General features: G+C 42.6%; 1 protein-coding gene and 1 long non-coding RNA gene across 2 annotated transcripts in view; one reads left to right on the top strand and one right to left on the bottom strand.

The window, feature by feature from the left end:
* RASSF4 (Ras association domain family member 4) overlaps positions 1-17,848 on the bottom strand; it is a 233,340-nt gene that overhangs the window by 170,562 nt on the left and 44,930 nt on the right. The window lies entirely within an intron of this gene.
* Positions 1,545-8,696, top strand: LOC108793161. Its single transcript, XR_001941630.1, has 3 exons — positions 1,545-1,653; positions 4,523-4,600; positions 8,608-8,696. It is a non-coding gene; the product is annotated as an uncharacterized LOC108793161 (long non-coding RNA).

Raw genomic sequence — 17,848 nt, 5'->3', positions numbered from 1 at the left:
GCTGAGACAGGGGGGCCTCAGATTTAGTCATGGGCCCCCAGCCCCACCAACACACCATAGGCCTGTCCACTGGCTGTTGCACTGAGTCCACCCACTAACCCTCCCACCAAGTCCGTCCAGGGGCTGTTCAACCAGGTCCTTCAGTGCTCCCACTTTTATTTGAACACTCTTACAACTGAATATATCAAATTGAAAAGTGTGTTCCAAGTCATCAGTGCATTCAATATTTAACAGTAACAAAATATATTTTGGCCCAAAAATATGTTGAGTAGGACCCTACACTAACACTGCCTGCACTCACCTTTCACTAACCGCACTCCCTTTTTACTAATACTAACTGCACTATCTATTCACTAAAACAAACTGCCCCTTATCTATCCACTAGCACATCTAAGAAAAAAAACCTGGGCTGCACAGGCTCTCAGGGGGGCTATGCAGGCTCCCAGATGGACGAGGTGAGCTGTGGGCACTGCGCTGGCTCCCAGATGGACTGCAGGCTCTGCGCAGGCTGTGTGTGGGCTCTCAGATGGTCTGCGGACTCTGAAACGGTTGTACTAGGAAACCATGCATGCAATCATACATCTGTTTTATGTTACCTTTGAAATTCTTTGTAAACAAGCCATTTGTCAATAACCTTGCAGGCTTCAAATCATACACGCATTTAAACTGCACATACAGAAAAAGGCTTGTGTGCCCTGTCATTATACAAAATAGACAAATGTATGAGCACCCCTAGTAAATTTGTATTTTTGCTGATTTTTTTTTTCCAGTGGAAAGTAATTTTTGCAGTACAAATTTACAAAAAAAAAAAAAACTTAATGTGGCAAGTAGAAGCATTTGGAAAGCCTTCTCCATGAGCTACTACAGTTAAAACAGACTATTATAACCATCTCCCCTTCACAGACTGCACATAGACTGCACATAGAATACGCATGAAAAGATAATCTAAGAATGTTTTTGCTTTTAGGATAAGTGGAAAAAACGTAAAACAAGAATAAGAGTAGAGTGTTAACATGTCATCACTTCAAATCACAAAACCAAAAAAGTTGATTTCACATTTAAGGGTAGTGGGCAAAGTCTTAGAAGTCAAAGAACAGAAAGACTGTTTGCTGGCTACGAGAAACATTTGGAGGCTGTGAGTTTTGCAAAGCATTGGCTGGTAGCATCCAAAGAAAAAACCCTTAACCTTAATGGACTGTGAAGCTGTCCATACAACCCCTGCTAGACACATAGGGGCCACTGAACTGTATTTTCTTGCAAGTGCATATGATATCATTTAAAGTACCCAGGTTACGTTTTTGTTTCACTATTGAAAGAAAAAAATATATAAAAACACAGAAAAATAAATTTACAGATATAAACCCTGCAAGCCACATTGCAGGAGTTGACTAGATTAATTACTAGTGCACAGGAATTTTATTATTCCCTGATCTTTAATAAACTTTTTGTAGAAAAAAAGATTCTGTAAAACAAAAAGTATTACTGATTTTTACCTAAAATATTTATTCAATTTAATATATTTACTCTTTTGTCTTTACCAGATGTATCTACAAGATGTGAATGTATAAAATTTATGAAATGTATTCACCCAAGGAAATTTCAGAACATTGAGGTTTCAACACAAACATCATCTTGTGACAAGTTAGAAATTATGTGAGTCAATATATTGTTTACAGCGGATCAAGCATTTGTTTAAGGGCACTGTAAAACTTTTTGATAAACATGAAGCAATGTCCAAAGTCCACCACCACAAAACCAACGGTGAAATCTGATTACAAATGTTGCAATACAGTGCACATAAAATGTTCTCAGCCCCTTGGAAAAATTCACAACCTATAGTAATAGAACATCGAATCACAATGGATTTATTTTATTTTATTAACATTGACCAACAGAAATGTGCCCTGTAATGTAAAAGCAAAAACATCTCTGCAAAGTGATTTCCATTACAATGAAGCCCCAAAATCACCACTTCCGCCAAATTATTATTTGCCATGGTCAGATGAATATATGGAGTTCCCCTGTGTGTAGTCAAGGAATTTAAAGTGATTATAGTAAAGATACACATGTATCTCTAAAGTCCAACTTCTGTGAGTTAGAATCATGGCATAATGTAAACCATGAAGGAAGCACAAGTCAGGGGATGGATACAAGAACATTTCCTAGTCACAAAATATTCATTGGAATACAGTTAAATCATCTTCTCAATGTCTACTAGAAAGGCACTGACCCCAAGCATAAAGCCTAAACTACAGAAGAATTAATTAAAAACAACAGTGTTAATGTTCTATAACAGCCAAGTAAAAATCTAGATCTCCACCCAATAGAGAACTTGTGGCTAGACTTGGAAAGGCTAATAATTCATGATGCCTTTGCAACCTTGGAGTTGCAAGAATTGGAGTAATTTTGCGCAGAAGAGTAGGGAAATCTCCCCTAAATCTGATGGAGACCTGTCAACACAAACTCAATTCTGTAATTGGTGCTAAAATAACTCTAGTACATACTTTTTTAATAGTGATTAATATGATATAACTTTACAGAGATCTGTTCTCACTTTCAAATTAGAGTATAAACAAACATGCACGGATTCAATATAAGAACACTTCTAAGGGGGTGAATACTTTTTAGGCACTGCAGATACTATACATCTCTATATTATGAAAAACATGGGGTCCCCCAAAAATCTGTGCTAGATCTCACATCCATGTCCGGTCTGGTGGATGTGGGAGTCGTATCGCATGTAAAAAACCCATTTAGGCCCCCCACATGAATGAGTAATTGTTACTCATTCCCAAAATGTATGATACACCCACACTTTGACAAAGTCCTTTATTAAAAAATTGCCTTTTATCTGATCATATACTTGCTGCAAATGATAGCTCTCAGTCCAGTAAGTCATGACTTTATTTTAGGGATGCACCGAAATTTCAGACACCGAAGCATATCAGACGAAAATGGAACTTTGGGCAAAAATGCCAAAAGTAACATTTTTAGGCCAAAAATGTTTTGCATCCTTAGTTTCTCTCCTCCCAGCTGGGCGCTGCTCTCTGTCCCCTATGACACAGGGCAACGGCCAGTGGGGAGGAAAGGAACTGTCAGGAGGCTGAGCAGGGCAGGGAGGAGAGCGCTGTCAGAGGAGGCCGAGCTCTCCTCCAGCACTGCCCCGCTCTGCCTCCTGTGACAGGCAGATCAGGACAGAGAACGGTGCAGGGAGGAGACAGCTGTCACAGGAGATGGAGCCGGCTGTTGGTCTGCTCCCCCCCCGCCCACTCAGCCTCCTGTGGCAGCGAGTCAGGATTGAGAGTGGAGTACAAGTGCTCAGCGATCAGCTGGTCGCTGAGTGCTTGTAAATAATTAGACACACTATACTGTGACCCCAATTATATATGAACAGTAAGAACTCTACATCATTTCTTGTTCATTCATGAGTGTGGACAAAGTAACTCGTACTATATCCACAATTTATGAATGGACAGGAACACTCAGTATAGAGGCTTCCTGTTCATTCATAACAGGGGCTGCAGGAAAACAAAAATTGATGACAGAGTCCTCAATCTCTTTTTTTATTTCAAAAAGGGAAATATCAGGGTTATGCTTAGATCCCTGGTATTTTCCCAGAGCCCCTGACCGTAATGTTAAACAAACAAAAAAAAATATTTTTTTTTTTAAAGAGTAGAAAAAAAATGTGATTTCGGTTTCAGCCTGACAAATTTTTTAGATTTCGGTTCCAGTCTGCAAATTCCATTTTGGTGCACCTCTACTATATTTGGTCAATAAAGTAACCCGGGATACATTCTGGCTTGTTTGCTATGTGAAAAAAGCCAGTAGGTGGGCCAGGAAGCTGGCATTTAGTGGCAGTATTGATACTGACACTAAATAAATAATTTCTGGCTGCAACAGTTAGAGATATGGGTGGGCGAACAGGCCAAATCTGGAGATTTAGTTGGCCCAGTCGATGGATGTTTAACAGCTAGAGTTCAAAGCTCATCCATACTTAGCACCAGTGGAACTTTTTTGACATGAGGCAGCGGTTTCTGTGAAACCTCCTTTCCTTCTATAAAGTATAGCATATGGCTTTCTTCTGATTTGCCATTACTATCCCCCATAAAGAAACCAGCATTATGCCACATACATTAAAGTTTGTGAGTTCAGCTTTACTCAGTGCAAAAAAAAGGACAAAGTTGATTTTGCTGCCTCATGCGAAGTGGCAACAGGTGTCCCAATTAGGAGAAGATAAGTAATATGCCTTCAGTAAATGTAAAAAAAAATGTTTAATAGGATAGTAATAATAGTTTTATCCTCATCATTGGGAAACCTCAACACATTCATAATGGCTGCTCTACACGTTTTTTTGGCAGACTTCCCTAGGTAGCTTCACTGACAAAATACAATCACTTTCATCCTTGTAAACTTGGTGATCTAGATACATTGATGAATGAGTGAGAATCTCCAAAACATTTTCCTGGTGTTCACCTTTGATAAAATAAAATGATCCTGTGCTGTTTTTTCCAACATTTTTCAGAGTAACAGTGAATTCCAAGCGAATATGCATGGACCCTAATGCTGAAGAAGGGAAAGCTATAATTTCTTGCTGGAAAAGGTGAATATCGTATAAAAAGTTAAGAGAAATTGTGATGCTTTTACCAAAAGCTTATATTACTTCAAAACCGATAAAATAATATTTGCAGGCAAACCAGTACGTACATATAGAAATGTATGAAGATTCTTATATATCTAGGCCATGGTAAAGCTAGTAGTAGTAGGTCACTAGACTTGTTCTATAATGTTGACCTAATCTATTACACATTTTCACAGCTCTAACTGAAGAATCCTTTCTGTGTGCAAAAGGTTAAACTTTTTTTCCTCCAGACGCAAAGAGTGCCCCCTTGTCCTTTGCAGTGACCTTAAAGTGAATAATTTGGCACCAAGATCACTATATGGACCATTTATGTATACTTGGTGATCATTTCCCCCCTTAATCGCCTCTTCTCCAGAGAGAACACATTCAGGTCAGTTAATCTTTCCTCATAGCTAAGCTCCTCCATGCCTCTTATGAGTTTAGTTGCCCTTCTATGCTCTTTCAGTTCCACAACATCCTTTTTGTGAACTGGTGCCCAAAACTGAACTGCATATTCCAGATGAGGTCTTACTAATGCTTTGTACAGGGGCAGGATTATGTCTCTCTCTGAAGTTTATACCCCTTTTAATACAAGAAAGTATTCTGCTTGCTTTAGAAACTGTGGCTTGCAATTGCACACCATTATGGAGTCTATGGTCTACCAGTACACCCAGATCTTTCTCCATCATTGACTCCCCCTAGGGTGTATGACGCATGCTTGTTTTTAGTCCCCAAGTCTAGAACTTTAGATTTATCAACATTAAACCTCATTTGCCAAATAGATGCCCAATCACACAGTGCATTCACATCTGCTTGTATGTTGTACACATCCTGTAAGGACTGTATTCCACTACATAACTTGGTGTCATCTGCAAACACAGAAACTTTTAATTCCCAACTCTATATAATTTATCAATAGATTAAACAGTAAGGGGGCCAACACTGAACCTTGGGGGATACCACTAGGTAGCACAGACACCTTAATCACATTACCATTGAATTACCATTGAATGTGTAAATGCAAATGTTAGTAGTCCAAGAACAGGATGGGAGGTAGAAGTTGTGTAACCACCCTGTTCCTGTTTCATAATAACATCACTGATGTCAGGATGTCTGCATATGTGTTTATCAGTCAACAGTTTTCCGTAATCTTTTTAAGCTTGTCCAACTACCATCACTTGTACTACATTTCATCTTAAAAAACACAAGAAAGTAAGTTAGCTAGCAAAATTACAGGAAAAAAAAAGGAGTGATGCCAGAGGATTTAAAAGAACACACTTTGAACCAGAAATTTTAAATCCAATGTATGGTGTTACTGGTCTGGTTAACAGGGATACTCAATTTTCTATTTTTTTTGCAAAAGCATTTGACACCATGCCCCACAAATAATTTACAAGCTATGCTTTATTGCAGAGGGGTCAATTGTATGAACATGGATAGAAAGCTGGCTTCAGAAATGGGTAGAGAGGGTGGTGGTAAATGTTCCAGCCCCTGAGTGGTCTAGGGTTGCAAGGAGTGTGACCCATGGTTCTGTCTAGGGGCCAATGAGAGGTAATATGTTTATAAACGACATTGAAATTGGAATGAAGAGTTCAATTCCTGTATTTGCCGATTGACATAGTTATGCAGAGAAATATGTTTAGCACAGGATGTAGTAGCAGCATCTGCAATAAGAGGGTTATACGAGATTAGTGGAATACAGACTTAGTAATAGCAAGCAATGCCAGGTGGCTGCTAGCAAAGCAAGCAGAATACTATCAAGCATTTAAAAAAGTTATTTATTCAAGAGATAAATCAATACAAGTACCACTTTACAAAACACTTGTTTGGCCTCATCTTGATCATGCAGCCCAGGTTTGGTCACCTATCAACAGAAGGAATGTCCTATAATAAGAAAAAGTCCAACGAAGGGCAATGAAAGTAACTAGGGGGCTGAAGGACCTCAGCTACGAGGAATGATTAAGTAACCTAAACTGATCTTTTTTAGAGAATGTGTTTAAGAGTGAACATGATTGCCATCTACAAGTTAAAAGAGAACTATGGGGTAAGTGTTTTTCCCCATAGTTCTCTTAAGGGTCACTGGAGGACATATACTAACCTCCTCCCGTGATCCAAAGCTCACTATATAGCGAGCTATTGCCCACGATATACTGAGAGCGCTGCAGCTGGGACAGATCCCGACAATACCCAACCAGGCAGACTGCATGGTCTCAGGGGAGCTGTGCAGCATCTGTGGTGGACTCTGCAGGGTCTCAGGTGGGCTTTGCAGGGTCTCAGGTGGGCTTATACAGGATCTGTGGTGGGCTATGCAGCCTGCAAAGCCCACCACAGATCCTGCACAGCCCCCCTGAGACCCTGCAAAGCCCACATGAGACCCTGCAAAGCCCACTTGAGACCCCAGCTTTCCTGCTATGCTAATTAGCAGAACATATCAAAAGCTGGATACAACGGGGAGGGTAGAATCCCTACGGAGAGCGCTGACTGGCAGTCACCGCTCACTGCAGGGAGACGATCGGGAAGTGAGCGGATAGGCTGCATGTTTCTACTTCCCGATCAATAGAGCCAACTTGTGACAGCTTATTTGTCACAGGTCTGCTCTAACTATGAGAATGAGTGAAAATCACTCACCTCATTATTCTCCTTTAATCAACAATAACTGTAAAGCAGGGAACAACTTGTTTAAAATTAGGTTCTCGACAAGGACAAATGGCCACAATTTAAGGTTGAAGGGAAAGAGGTTTAATCTGAAATTGCAGAGGAGCACTGTCTGTCCCTTTTTCCCCAGCAGGAGCCCCTAACCATAGTCAGCACCCTTTCCTTAAGGGCTGTGCACAGCTGTGTAATCATTGGGTGTTGGTCACTGCTAAACCCAGGACTGGAGTTTACTTTCCTCCCAAATCACTTTGAAACCTCCTGATTCCAGGATCCCAAGCAGAATCCATAAAATCCCTAGAGAACTGAAAAGCCAGCTCTTTCACTGGAAAAAACGCTTGCTTCTTGAAACCTCTCAGTCCCTCTAGCTGAGAGTCTTGGGTGAGCACAACATCAAATTCCACCGTGGGTTTGCCATGCAATACCAAAATACTCTTTACAAAAATAAAAAAAGTCACACACGCAAACCAGAACACATAGGTTGGACTGGATAGACCAAGGTATTTAATGACTATATCACTATGCAACGATATGTAATAATAAAAAAAAAAATTATTATTTTGCTAATTTTACTCAGAATCTGTTTGGAAATGTTTCTTTTTTATGCAAGGTAAAGCTGTCACAAACCTGGGCAATTCAAAATGAGCAAGTTATGAACACATAAGCAGAGATTACATTCAGTAAAAACTGCATGTCAAAATGCACATTAGACTGATAAAATTAAATAAAATCTCTTTTTCTGTAGATAAGCTTGGCCCCACTGCTACCACTTCATGAGCTTTCCTATTTGTCAGTGAGACGGAATGTCAATTTAAAGGTCCAATAGGGAGTCCTGATGGAGCTGGGACAAGCGTAAAGTGACACTAAACTCAGGAATTAAATCTTAAAAATGCATTCAAGTACATTAACAAAAATGTAGCTTAATGATCTCTGAATTCATGCGGACACTGTCCTTCCTTCTGCAGGGCGACTACTTTTGTTCCCCATGGTCCCTGTGTGTGTTAAACTGCGCCAAGTTCACTCCTGTGATTAACTAGAAGCTCTCGTTTAGTTTACCAAGTTGTATTGAGATTGTAGGCCATCACAGGAGTGAGCTTGGAGTGGTAGCTACTATACAACACACAGGGACCATGAAGAACAAAAGTAGCCACCCTCCAGGAGGGGCAATGTGAGCACCAATACAGAGACGATTTGAGGATCTACAACACAAATAAGATACATTTTTGTTAATAGTTAAGGTACGTGAATTCTTTTGTCATCAAATGCTCACTTTGAGATGACTTTAACAACACAGAGTAAGAAAAATAAAAATGACTGATGTCAATTGACTGTTTCAGGAATGAACGCAACATAAAAAAGGTGAAGACATGCATAAGGAGAAAATTGAGAAATGGAAAGGAAAAAAAGAAAAAAGCCAGAAGATAAAGATTTTAGCAAACACAAAGCACCCACACATGACAATATTTTCTTACTTTATTACAGTGCTGGGCAGTACAGTTACAAAACGAATAACTATCAGTTATTAATAATGCTTTATTACTTTTTGTGCACTGGGAAATAGAAGGTAAATGCACCAACTGTCCCAAAGCTATAAACACAGAAAATGCGAACTAAAGAATTAACATGTAACTACAAGGAAAGGTGTCACTCCCGTATCTATTGGAGATCTGTGTGTAATCTTTAATTCATGGCATGCAGCATATGTCTCAGACAAAACCTAGGGCTTGTTCACACCAAATGCAGACCAGATCTGCATGAGTTTCTGCACACGCAGCGCAGTGTGTGTTGGCGCGTTTTTTGCCGCGTTTTTGCAAAAAAAGAAAAATAACTTTTTTTTTTAAATGGGCTTTCAGTGCGTTCCAGTGCATTTGCATGCATGTTTGATGCATTTGCATGCGTTCCACAGCAGGTAAAATAGGGCTTGCTGCAGTTTTTTACATGCTCTGGAACTGAACGGTGCGGTGTGAACTAGAGCCCAAAATACCATTGGAATACATTGGACGCAGTTTTGATCTGGTCTGTAACTGCTCTGCTCCTGAAACGCACTTGGTGTGAACAAACTCATGCAGAAACTCATGCAGATCTGGTCTGTGACCAAGCCCTCAATGTGTTTCATGCATACCTGCACTTAAAAATATGGCTTTTAATGTAAACGCAGCATAGCCATTTATAGGAAAACACCCCTTACCAAAACACCTCCCCATCTATGCATGTTAACCCACAAAATGCCACAACTGCACTGAAAAATTACATAAATAATAATCGCCATGTAAAATAACACAATGCAGCATATGCAAATGAATATAGACATGTAAAAGCCACACAGCACAACGCATATAAATTTAGTGTAAACACACTAGCCCCTTCCACGTATCCACTTTGCGGCTCTAGTGTGAATGAGTCTCAACTTATTATATACCATGAACTTAAGATCAATACTGGGTTTAATATCCAGACAACTATACATGTAACAGAACAAGAAAAAAAAAAACCATAAAAGACTATTGCTGACCTAAGACATGGAATACCGTATATACTCGAGTATAAGCCGTCCCGAATATAAGCCGAGGTACCTACTTTTACCCAAAAAAACTGGGGAAAAGTATTGACCCGAATATAAGCCGAGGGCTTATATTCGGGAAATGAGGAAGCTACTGGTAGATAGATACCAATAAAATTACATTAATATTTATTTAAAAGAAAAATAACGGGGGCGTGTCCTGCTCATGGCGGAGTAAGCAGCAACCTCAGTGAGCTCCGTGGGTTTTACTACTTATACGCTACTTATACCGACTTATACCCCACCGGTTTGGACCCCAAACAATGTCCAAACGCAGCAAAGAGGACAAGCCTGCTTCCCAACGGAATACCCCCTCGATGCAAGAATTTTTCACCTCCACACATAACAGTCCTCGTTGCCGAGACCAATACATCATGGCCTCCGAGCCCCGTCTCCTACGCACGCCACGAGGCAATGCCCGTTCCCGATCTCCTGCTCCCCGGGAACCCCGCTCTGGGGCGCACTCATACGACTCCGACTCCACTGACGCGGACTCGTACCCGTCCCACAAGCAGCTGTCTGACATCCCGCAGGAGTTCCGGGCCCTGTTGTCCAGGCCGTCAGGAGACGCTGGGCTGAGGCCTACATTTCCTAATGGACCGTTTCCATTTTCATCTCCTCCTGACTGCCAAGCCGCATCCATAGGCCCAGGAGGGCCCTTACTAGTATGCCACCAGCAACGAACCTGACGGACTTGCCCGGCTCCTGGAGGGCCCCGCTGGCTTGCTCACCCCATAACAGGGCTGCGGAGGGCCGGATCCAATACACTGTTTTTGTTATAGAGTTGGTCCGGGTTCGTATGCCTCCACGAGAGACTGGGGTTCTGGTGTTCCGAGGGGCCCTTGACCCAACTGCTCTACCCCTTTATGGGCTGAAAATCTCGGCTTATACTCGAGTATATACGGTATACCTCTCATTTACCATTTTCTTAAATATTATATTACTCATAAATCCATAATCATTGGTAAAAATAAGAAACATCTCAATCATGATTTCATCCTTAGGGCAGTCTAGTGCCCATCATAAATATCCAAAAACCCTCTCTTACAAAATTGGAGAAGCACATCTCCTCATCTATTATGTGCTCTAGCCTTTTCTGTAACCTGAATTTTCAAAAAAAGTGGGTTGTCCATTATGTTTCTCATTAAAATGTTTAGCCACATTAGTTAGATTATTTTTGTCAACATCTCGCTCGTGATGTTTTAATCTATCCCTCACCCTCCATTATAGAGTATGTTGCGCTCATGACATGAAACTACATTTGAAAAATATCTGGTATTACAAATCACAAGTCTTCACAGTAAATATTCTACCATTTACAGTGGCGATCACCCCCAGGCTTTTTTACAATATGTTGGCAGCATGTTCTGTCAGAACCACATTTAAAATTCTCTTTCAAATGCAACTACGTTTCATCTGTTCTTACAGCTTTCACAAAAAAAAAAAACTAGGTGACCGATATTTGCACAAAGAGGGTGCTCTTCTTGCAACTGCTTTCCAGCCATCTTCAAACATTTTTGACAAAATCTCATCATGGTATAATATAGGTTTATACTGTATCTTTCATCCGGGAGTGTCGGATGAACGGATGATCCGACACTCTCGGCGCAGAGATGGAGGGCCTGCTGGCTACCGATCCGGCGCTGGGCCCCCTAGAGGCCGGAGGCCCTGGTGCGTCCGCACCGCCTGCACCGGCGGTAGTTCCGCCACTGAAACACTGAAATATTAGTTTTTGAGTGGACTGATGCTTAGAGATTCCTCCTGTTCCAAAATAAGTTATTTTCTGTTGTTTCAGTAATAGAAAAACCGTTTGAATGAATGCCAATAGCTGACTTCAGCTTTTGGAATACTTAGGTCACTTCTTCTGACAAGGTGTAATGCTGCATACTGTGTTTTCTATTTGCTGGGTCGTCACTGCCGTCTGAGGCCCCATGATGTGCCTGCAGGATGACACACCTGGCGCATGACACTCCTGGCGCAGAGACTGGGGGCATTGAACGGATGATGCGACACTCTCGGCGCAGAGATGGGGGGCCCGCTGGGTACCGATCCAGCGCTGGGACTGTGCTGGGCCCCCCACAGGCCGAGGGGCTTGGTGCGCCCGGTTCGCCTGCACCGGCGGTAGTTCCGCCACTGCAGTGATACCTCGGTTCACGAACCTAATTCGTTCCACGATTCTGGTTACAAACCAAATCAAGGTTCAATGTAAATAAGATTAATCTGTTCTGACGCACTTTCTGGTTACCTTCAGTGCAAGTGTGCAAAGGTCTATCTGCGACCACAATCTCGACCAGAGGAAGCCACAACTAAGTGTCAGAGCAGGCAAGATGGCCGCGGTCGTGTTTGTCACCCGATGTGGAGTTCACGAACGGAAGCAAAATTTTGCCAAACTTTCTGTTCAGGAACCAAATTGTTCGCAAACAGAAGCGTTCATGAACCGAGGTATTACTGTATATGAACACGTGTATGAACATAAGCAACTAGGTTGAAGTTGGTAATTACTGGAGATACCAGTAGTTGGTACAAAAATAATCTAATCCTTTTTTGTAAAAGTTAATGACATTGTATTGTAGAGAGATTAACAAAGGTTATCAAAGCAAAACTGGTAAAACATTACAAACCAATAAAAAGGGTCTTTGACCATGCTTTCAATGCATATCTTGGCAAAAACATCAGCAGTTGAATACAAACAGGTAGAAAAGAATATTAGGACGGAATAAAGAGGTCATCTCAGTGTGGCACAACTATCCAGAGTGTTGAGAAGAATGTCACCAACACACCAAAAGTTCATTTATTGAACAACTGTCAAATGAAAACAAGCGCTTTCGGGACTGTGCAGGAGGGTCCCTTCATCAGGCTGAACATCGACAAAGTGCAAACATCAAAGTGAGTTTAAATAGACATATAGATGTGACGCCACCCTTGAGTCCACCCCCTCACACGCCCACCCATGACATCACATACTTGCATAATTAGTCTGTAAGACATGTGAAAGTATCCAAAACAGAAAACATGTGAACACAAAATCATGCTGCAGTCTAAATAAGTAATGTCTGTAATGGATGTCCCTAATGTTGTGCAGGAAATCATATATCCTCAAAGATGTGTACTGCAGGAGAGGCTAGGCAGTGTGTCTTGTGCTGTAGTCAGAGTATCCAGAGTGACCACCTTCAAAAAGAGTCTTCCCAGGGCCAGAAATATTGCAAGGATAGGGCAGGAGAAGGGAACACTGAAGAGGTGGGTAGACATGGAACGGGGCTAGAAATTATCCAAAAAACGGAGAAGAAAAATTAAAAAAAGACAAAGAAGGAAGCAGAAAGAGGGAATAGCACCACCAGCACCAAGTCCTTAGGCTGCAGGAGTCTCCCAGTAGGCATCATATTCATGGGAGGAGAGAGAGAGAGAGAGAGAGAGAGAGCCGCTCGGCCTGGATCTGACAGCCGGCGGCTCTCTCTCTCTGCTTGCTAGCAGTAGATATATGAAAAAACGAATTAGGGTTTAATAACCCTTTAAACTGCAGTACCCTAAAATGTACTCCATATTTCATATGACCTTTACACCGGACTCATTTTTAAGCTTGCATCAGATGTTTTTCCTCTATTTCTACATACTCCATTTGTTTTTCTTTTGCTGCTTTGGTTCACATGGCTTAGCTTACAACATTTAACACAATTTTACAACATTTATCACAACAAATAACATGTTGCTGAAGGGTGAAAGAGAAACCAGGTAGAAAGCAGGTTAGACTTCACATTTAATTTTTTATCATAAATCTTCTATCTTTAGTCTTTGTTAAAAAATGATTGTGCTTTTACCTTTCCCATAGAGCATGTTACTACCATAGAGATCGCCTGTAGACAACTAAAAAGTCTACTCAATTCTACAAAAACCCAAACCTTTGCAATTTTTGCACCAGACTGCAAGTCACTGATTTGTGCATATCTTATGGCAGTGGTTGTAGCATGGAGGTCCTCAATTTCAGTTTATCTTCAGGTTTTGCTAAAATAATTTTGAGAAATGTTTTATCTTCCTCTACTACCATGATTGATGCCAATACCTGCTATGAACCGATGGGTTCTCCGCAACCCCATTCGACATGAACCCATGTTTTAACAAAACAAACCAAAATAAAGCACCCAGTGGAAAAAACACATAGCTTGTCATTCCCAGCCTTGGTGGCAGTTTACCCTATTCATTGACAAAGAGGACCAAGTACTATTTTTAGAAATTCTGTTAAAATATAATAAAGAGTATGTAAAAGATAAAATGTTTTTTCTTACTTTTAGACAGAGAGGAAGAGTTAGGACCTTTGCCAGGTTTTTTATTGCCATATTCCAGTACAGAAAGTGATGGGAAATCCAATATTTTTTGAGTTGTTATAAGAACAGGAGAGAGGAGAAATCTTTTAATGGGCAAACTTTGCAGAGAAATACAATACAAGTAACTTCAGTTGTGCTTTCATGGGCAGGCCAAAGTCGGAATACCCGAACAGAGCCAGCAGCTTATTGGCTGCTGGCTCCGTTAGAAGATTTTCTGACCTGATTGACACTCACTGTGCGAGTTTCTGCCAGGTCCTGAAGAACTGGCCGGAATTTGCATAATGTATGGCCACTTTGGCTTGTAGGGGAGGAGCTGAGCAATGACTGAGTGAGGACGTGTTAGTCCGAAGCTCCCACGCCCCTGCCTGATGAGCTGTATGAGCTAGGTGTCCAAGCTGTTTCCAGAGCTGTTTTCATAGCTGCCAAAATCACTGCTAAAATCGCTTGATATTCTGTCCCAGAAAGGTGTCTTGAGATGGGGAAAACAGGTAAAAAAAGAAAGAAGGACCCGCATCTACCTGAGTCATCGGATCCTGCAGCAGTAGACATTGGCTCGTTTCTCCGCAGAACTGGCGTTCCGCACTCCTGTCAGACGCCAGAAACGGAGACAGGGTCGAGCGGTGACAAGGGAGAGATGAGAAGACGAGAAAGTTCTGAGCTGAGTGGGATAATCAGGGAGGATGCATCCCCACATTGCACACGGGAACACAGAAAGGAACTATCTTGTGAGTACAGAGAACAGAAGAGTATTGTGGAGGAGATGGCATCTGATGTGTTTGGGAAATATATGAATGTGCTTCCAACTAAGGACGACTTGGTCTCAGGTTTTAAACGTATGGAGGAGCTACATGAAGCAGGGCTGAAAGATCTGAAATCAGATATGCAGATCTTGCACAATAGAGTGGAAGTGATAGAGACAATTGTGCAACCTATGATTGATCTTCAAACAGAAGTACAAGAGATCATGAAGGGCTTACACAACCAGGTATTAACCCTGCGGTCACGAATAGATGACCTAGAGCAGGGGTCAGCAACCTTTTACACACCAAGTGCCATTTTTGAAATCATGGTACAACCGAGTGCCAGTGAACAATAGCACGCTTTAGTGTTAGTTACAGGTAAATTTTTTCACTCATGGCTGTACTGCTAATAGTATTGCTGCTGGCCTAAGGTCTGCAGGGGATTGGTGCTGCTGGCCTAAGGTCTGCAGGGCATTGGTGTTGCTGGCCTGAGGTCTGCAGGACATTGGTACTGCTGGCCTGAGGTCTGCAGACCTAGGGTCAGCACCAACGCACTGTAAATCATAGACCAGCACCAACGCACTGTAAATCATAGACCACCACCAACGCACTGTAAATCACAGACCAGCACCAACGCACTGTAAATCACATACCAGCACCAACGCACTGTAAATCACATACCAGCACCAACGCACTGTAAATCACAGACCACCACCAATTTACACATTTTAGCCTGCATATCAGCCACAAAGACTGTATGATTGACAAGTTTGCAATTTTACCTGCTTGAAAAAATAAGTATTTTAGAAGCAGTCTTCCTTACCTACATGGACCAAGGCATATTAGGCGCACACACAGACCTATACAAGTGCACAGCAGTATTGTCAGCCACAAATAGCATTGATTTTATTCCTGTCCTACATGTTAGAGCAGGAATAAAATCAAAACTCTTTGTGGATCAATATACTGCTGTGCATTTGTGAGGGACTGCATGTGTGCTGGTACAGGGGCTAAAATTCATGTAGTTGAGCAGTATACATGTGGTACATACAGTATATTCCAGGCGATAGGCTGGCTTCTTTAATTTTTCTGTGGTCTCTGGCAGGATGGTGTTGAAATCCTCCTGTCGGGCAGGGTGCGGTAATCATCCCGTTGGGTGAGCCGGCTCCTGTCTGCGCGGGCTGGTACATGAGGGATCCTCCAGGCAAGCGCTTGCGCAGACTAAGTTGAGGGCCTCCTCAGCACGCCTCTGCCGCTCAGTCACGTGAGGGAGGTGGGCGGGCCAGGAATGTAATTGACAGCCGGCTCGAGCTATCAACTACAAGACTACAACTACAAGAATGCCCTGCAGATAAAGAATAACGTCGCGTGCCAGCTGTCAAGGTCTCGCGTGCCAGGCTGGGCACGCGTGCCGGGGGTTGCTGACCCCTGACCTAGAGCATCGCCAAAATGACCTAATGCAAACTGTTCAGGGGACTTTTAATATGTATTTGAACAACTCCACCAGAGATTAAATCACAGTGGATAGCGTACATCGAGTGCTTAGTCCTCGAATCCAAAATCAGCCCACGACTGCGAGATGTATTGTGTAGCCTCTGTTTGTTCCAGCATAAGGACTTGCTCATGCGGAGGGCGAGATAACGAGGAGAACTTGACTATGGAGCTAATATCTCCCTTTTCTCAGACATTTCAAAAAGGACATTAGCAAAAAGAAGGGCTATGCTCCCAATAATGCAGAGATTGAGAGAGGCAGGAATCCAATATTGATGCGGGTTCCCATTTCATTTGAGTGCTAGAAAGGATGGTTGGAACATAGTTATTCATTCACCAGATGACTTAGAGGGATTCCTGTCCCAATTGGATCTGCCATCTGTTGTGCTGGAAACTTGGCCTGATCCACCAATGCCGCAATATAAGAGCCTACCAAAATGAGACCCTGGATACCAGTAGTACTCCCAGCAAGTAAGAGGGGAGTGGACTTGGTGGAAAAACAAGTGGATAGTCAGAGATAAGGTTCTACAGCGTGCTGGGAATTATTCATTTCCCCCTTATTATCTCCTTTTTTCTTTCTCATTTTTAGCCCTCCCCAGTGATCAGGGGAGGAGATGTAAGAATTGTATGGATAGGGTATTTAGTAAGTGTGTTTGTATTATATGTATACTATATTGCTTTTTCTTATTTGTATATTATTATTTGTTATCTATTATATATTATAATATGCAGAACACAAAAATTTTAATAGGAAGTTGTTCATTGTCTATTCAGTTAAGCACATACACAAAATATTAAGAGACAATCACTTTTTATCTCATTTTAACACAGTGTCACTTTAAAGGAGAACTATGAGATGAGTGATTTCCACTCACCTCATAGTTCTAAGCCGACCTGTGAAAGAGACATACCGGGTTCCCTCACCTCTCGATCCCGTCACGGCTCTCTGCCGTGACAGGGGGAGGGGCTGGATTCCCCTCTCCCCGCTCCGCCAGCGCTGACTGGCGGAACGGACGGGGGAGGGGGCGGGTACAGCTGGCTCTGCCTCTAGATAGGCAGAGCCAGCTGTCACTCACGCAGCTGGGCGGATCCCGTCATCTACGTCGGGATCCACTCCAGGTGCGGCGTCTCAGTGGTATACTGAGCTTAGGGCAGGGGCGGACTGGGCCGGGGGGCAGGGTGGCAATTGCAGTCTGCCAGACCCGCCCGCATCCACACGCCGCACCTCCTCCCCGCCTCACCCTTGCTGCTCCCAGACCCACCCGCATCCACATGCCGCACCTGCTCCCAGACCCACCTCACCCTTGCTGCTGCCAGACTCGCCCGCCTGCATCCACATGCCGCACCTCCTCCCTGCCTCACGCGCACCGCCCACATCCACGATCGCACAGGGACGCGGGGAGAAGAAGTAAGGAGGAGCAGGCGTGAGGGAATGACAGCCGCCGACAGACAGTCCCGATCTCAGAAG

Source organism: Nanorana parkeri, unplaced genomic scaffold (genome assembly GCF_000935625.1).
Source record: "Nanorana parkeri isolate BGI_ZX_2015 unplaced genomic scaffold, ASM93562v1 scaffold725, whole genome shotgun sequence".
Lineage (NCBI taxonomy): Eukaryota > Metazoa > Chordata > Amphibia > Anura > Dicroglossidae > Nanorana > Nanorana parkeri.
This window is presented reverse-complemented; position numbering and strand designations above follow the sequence as displayed.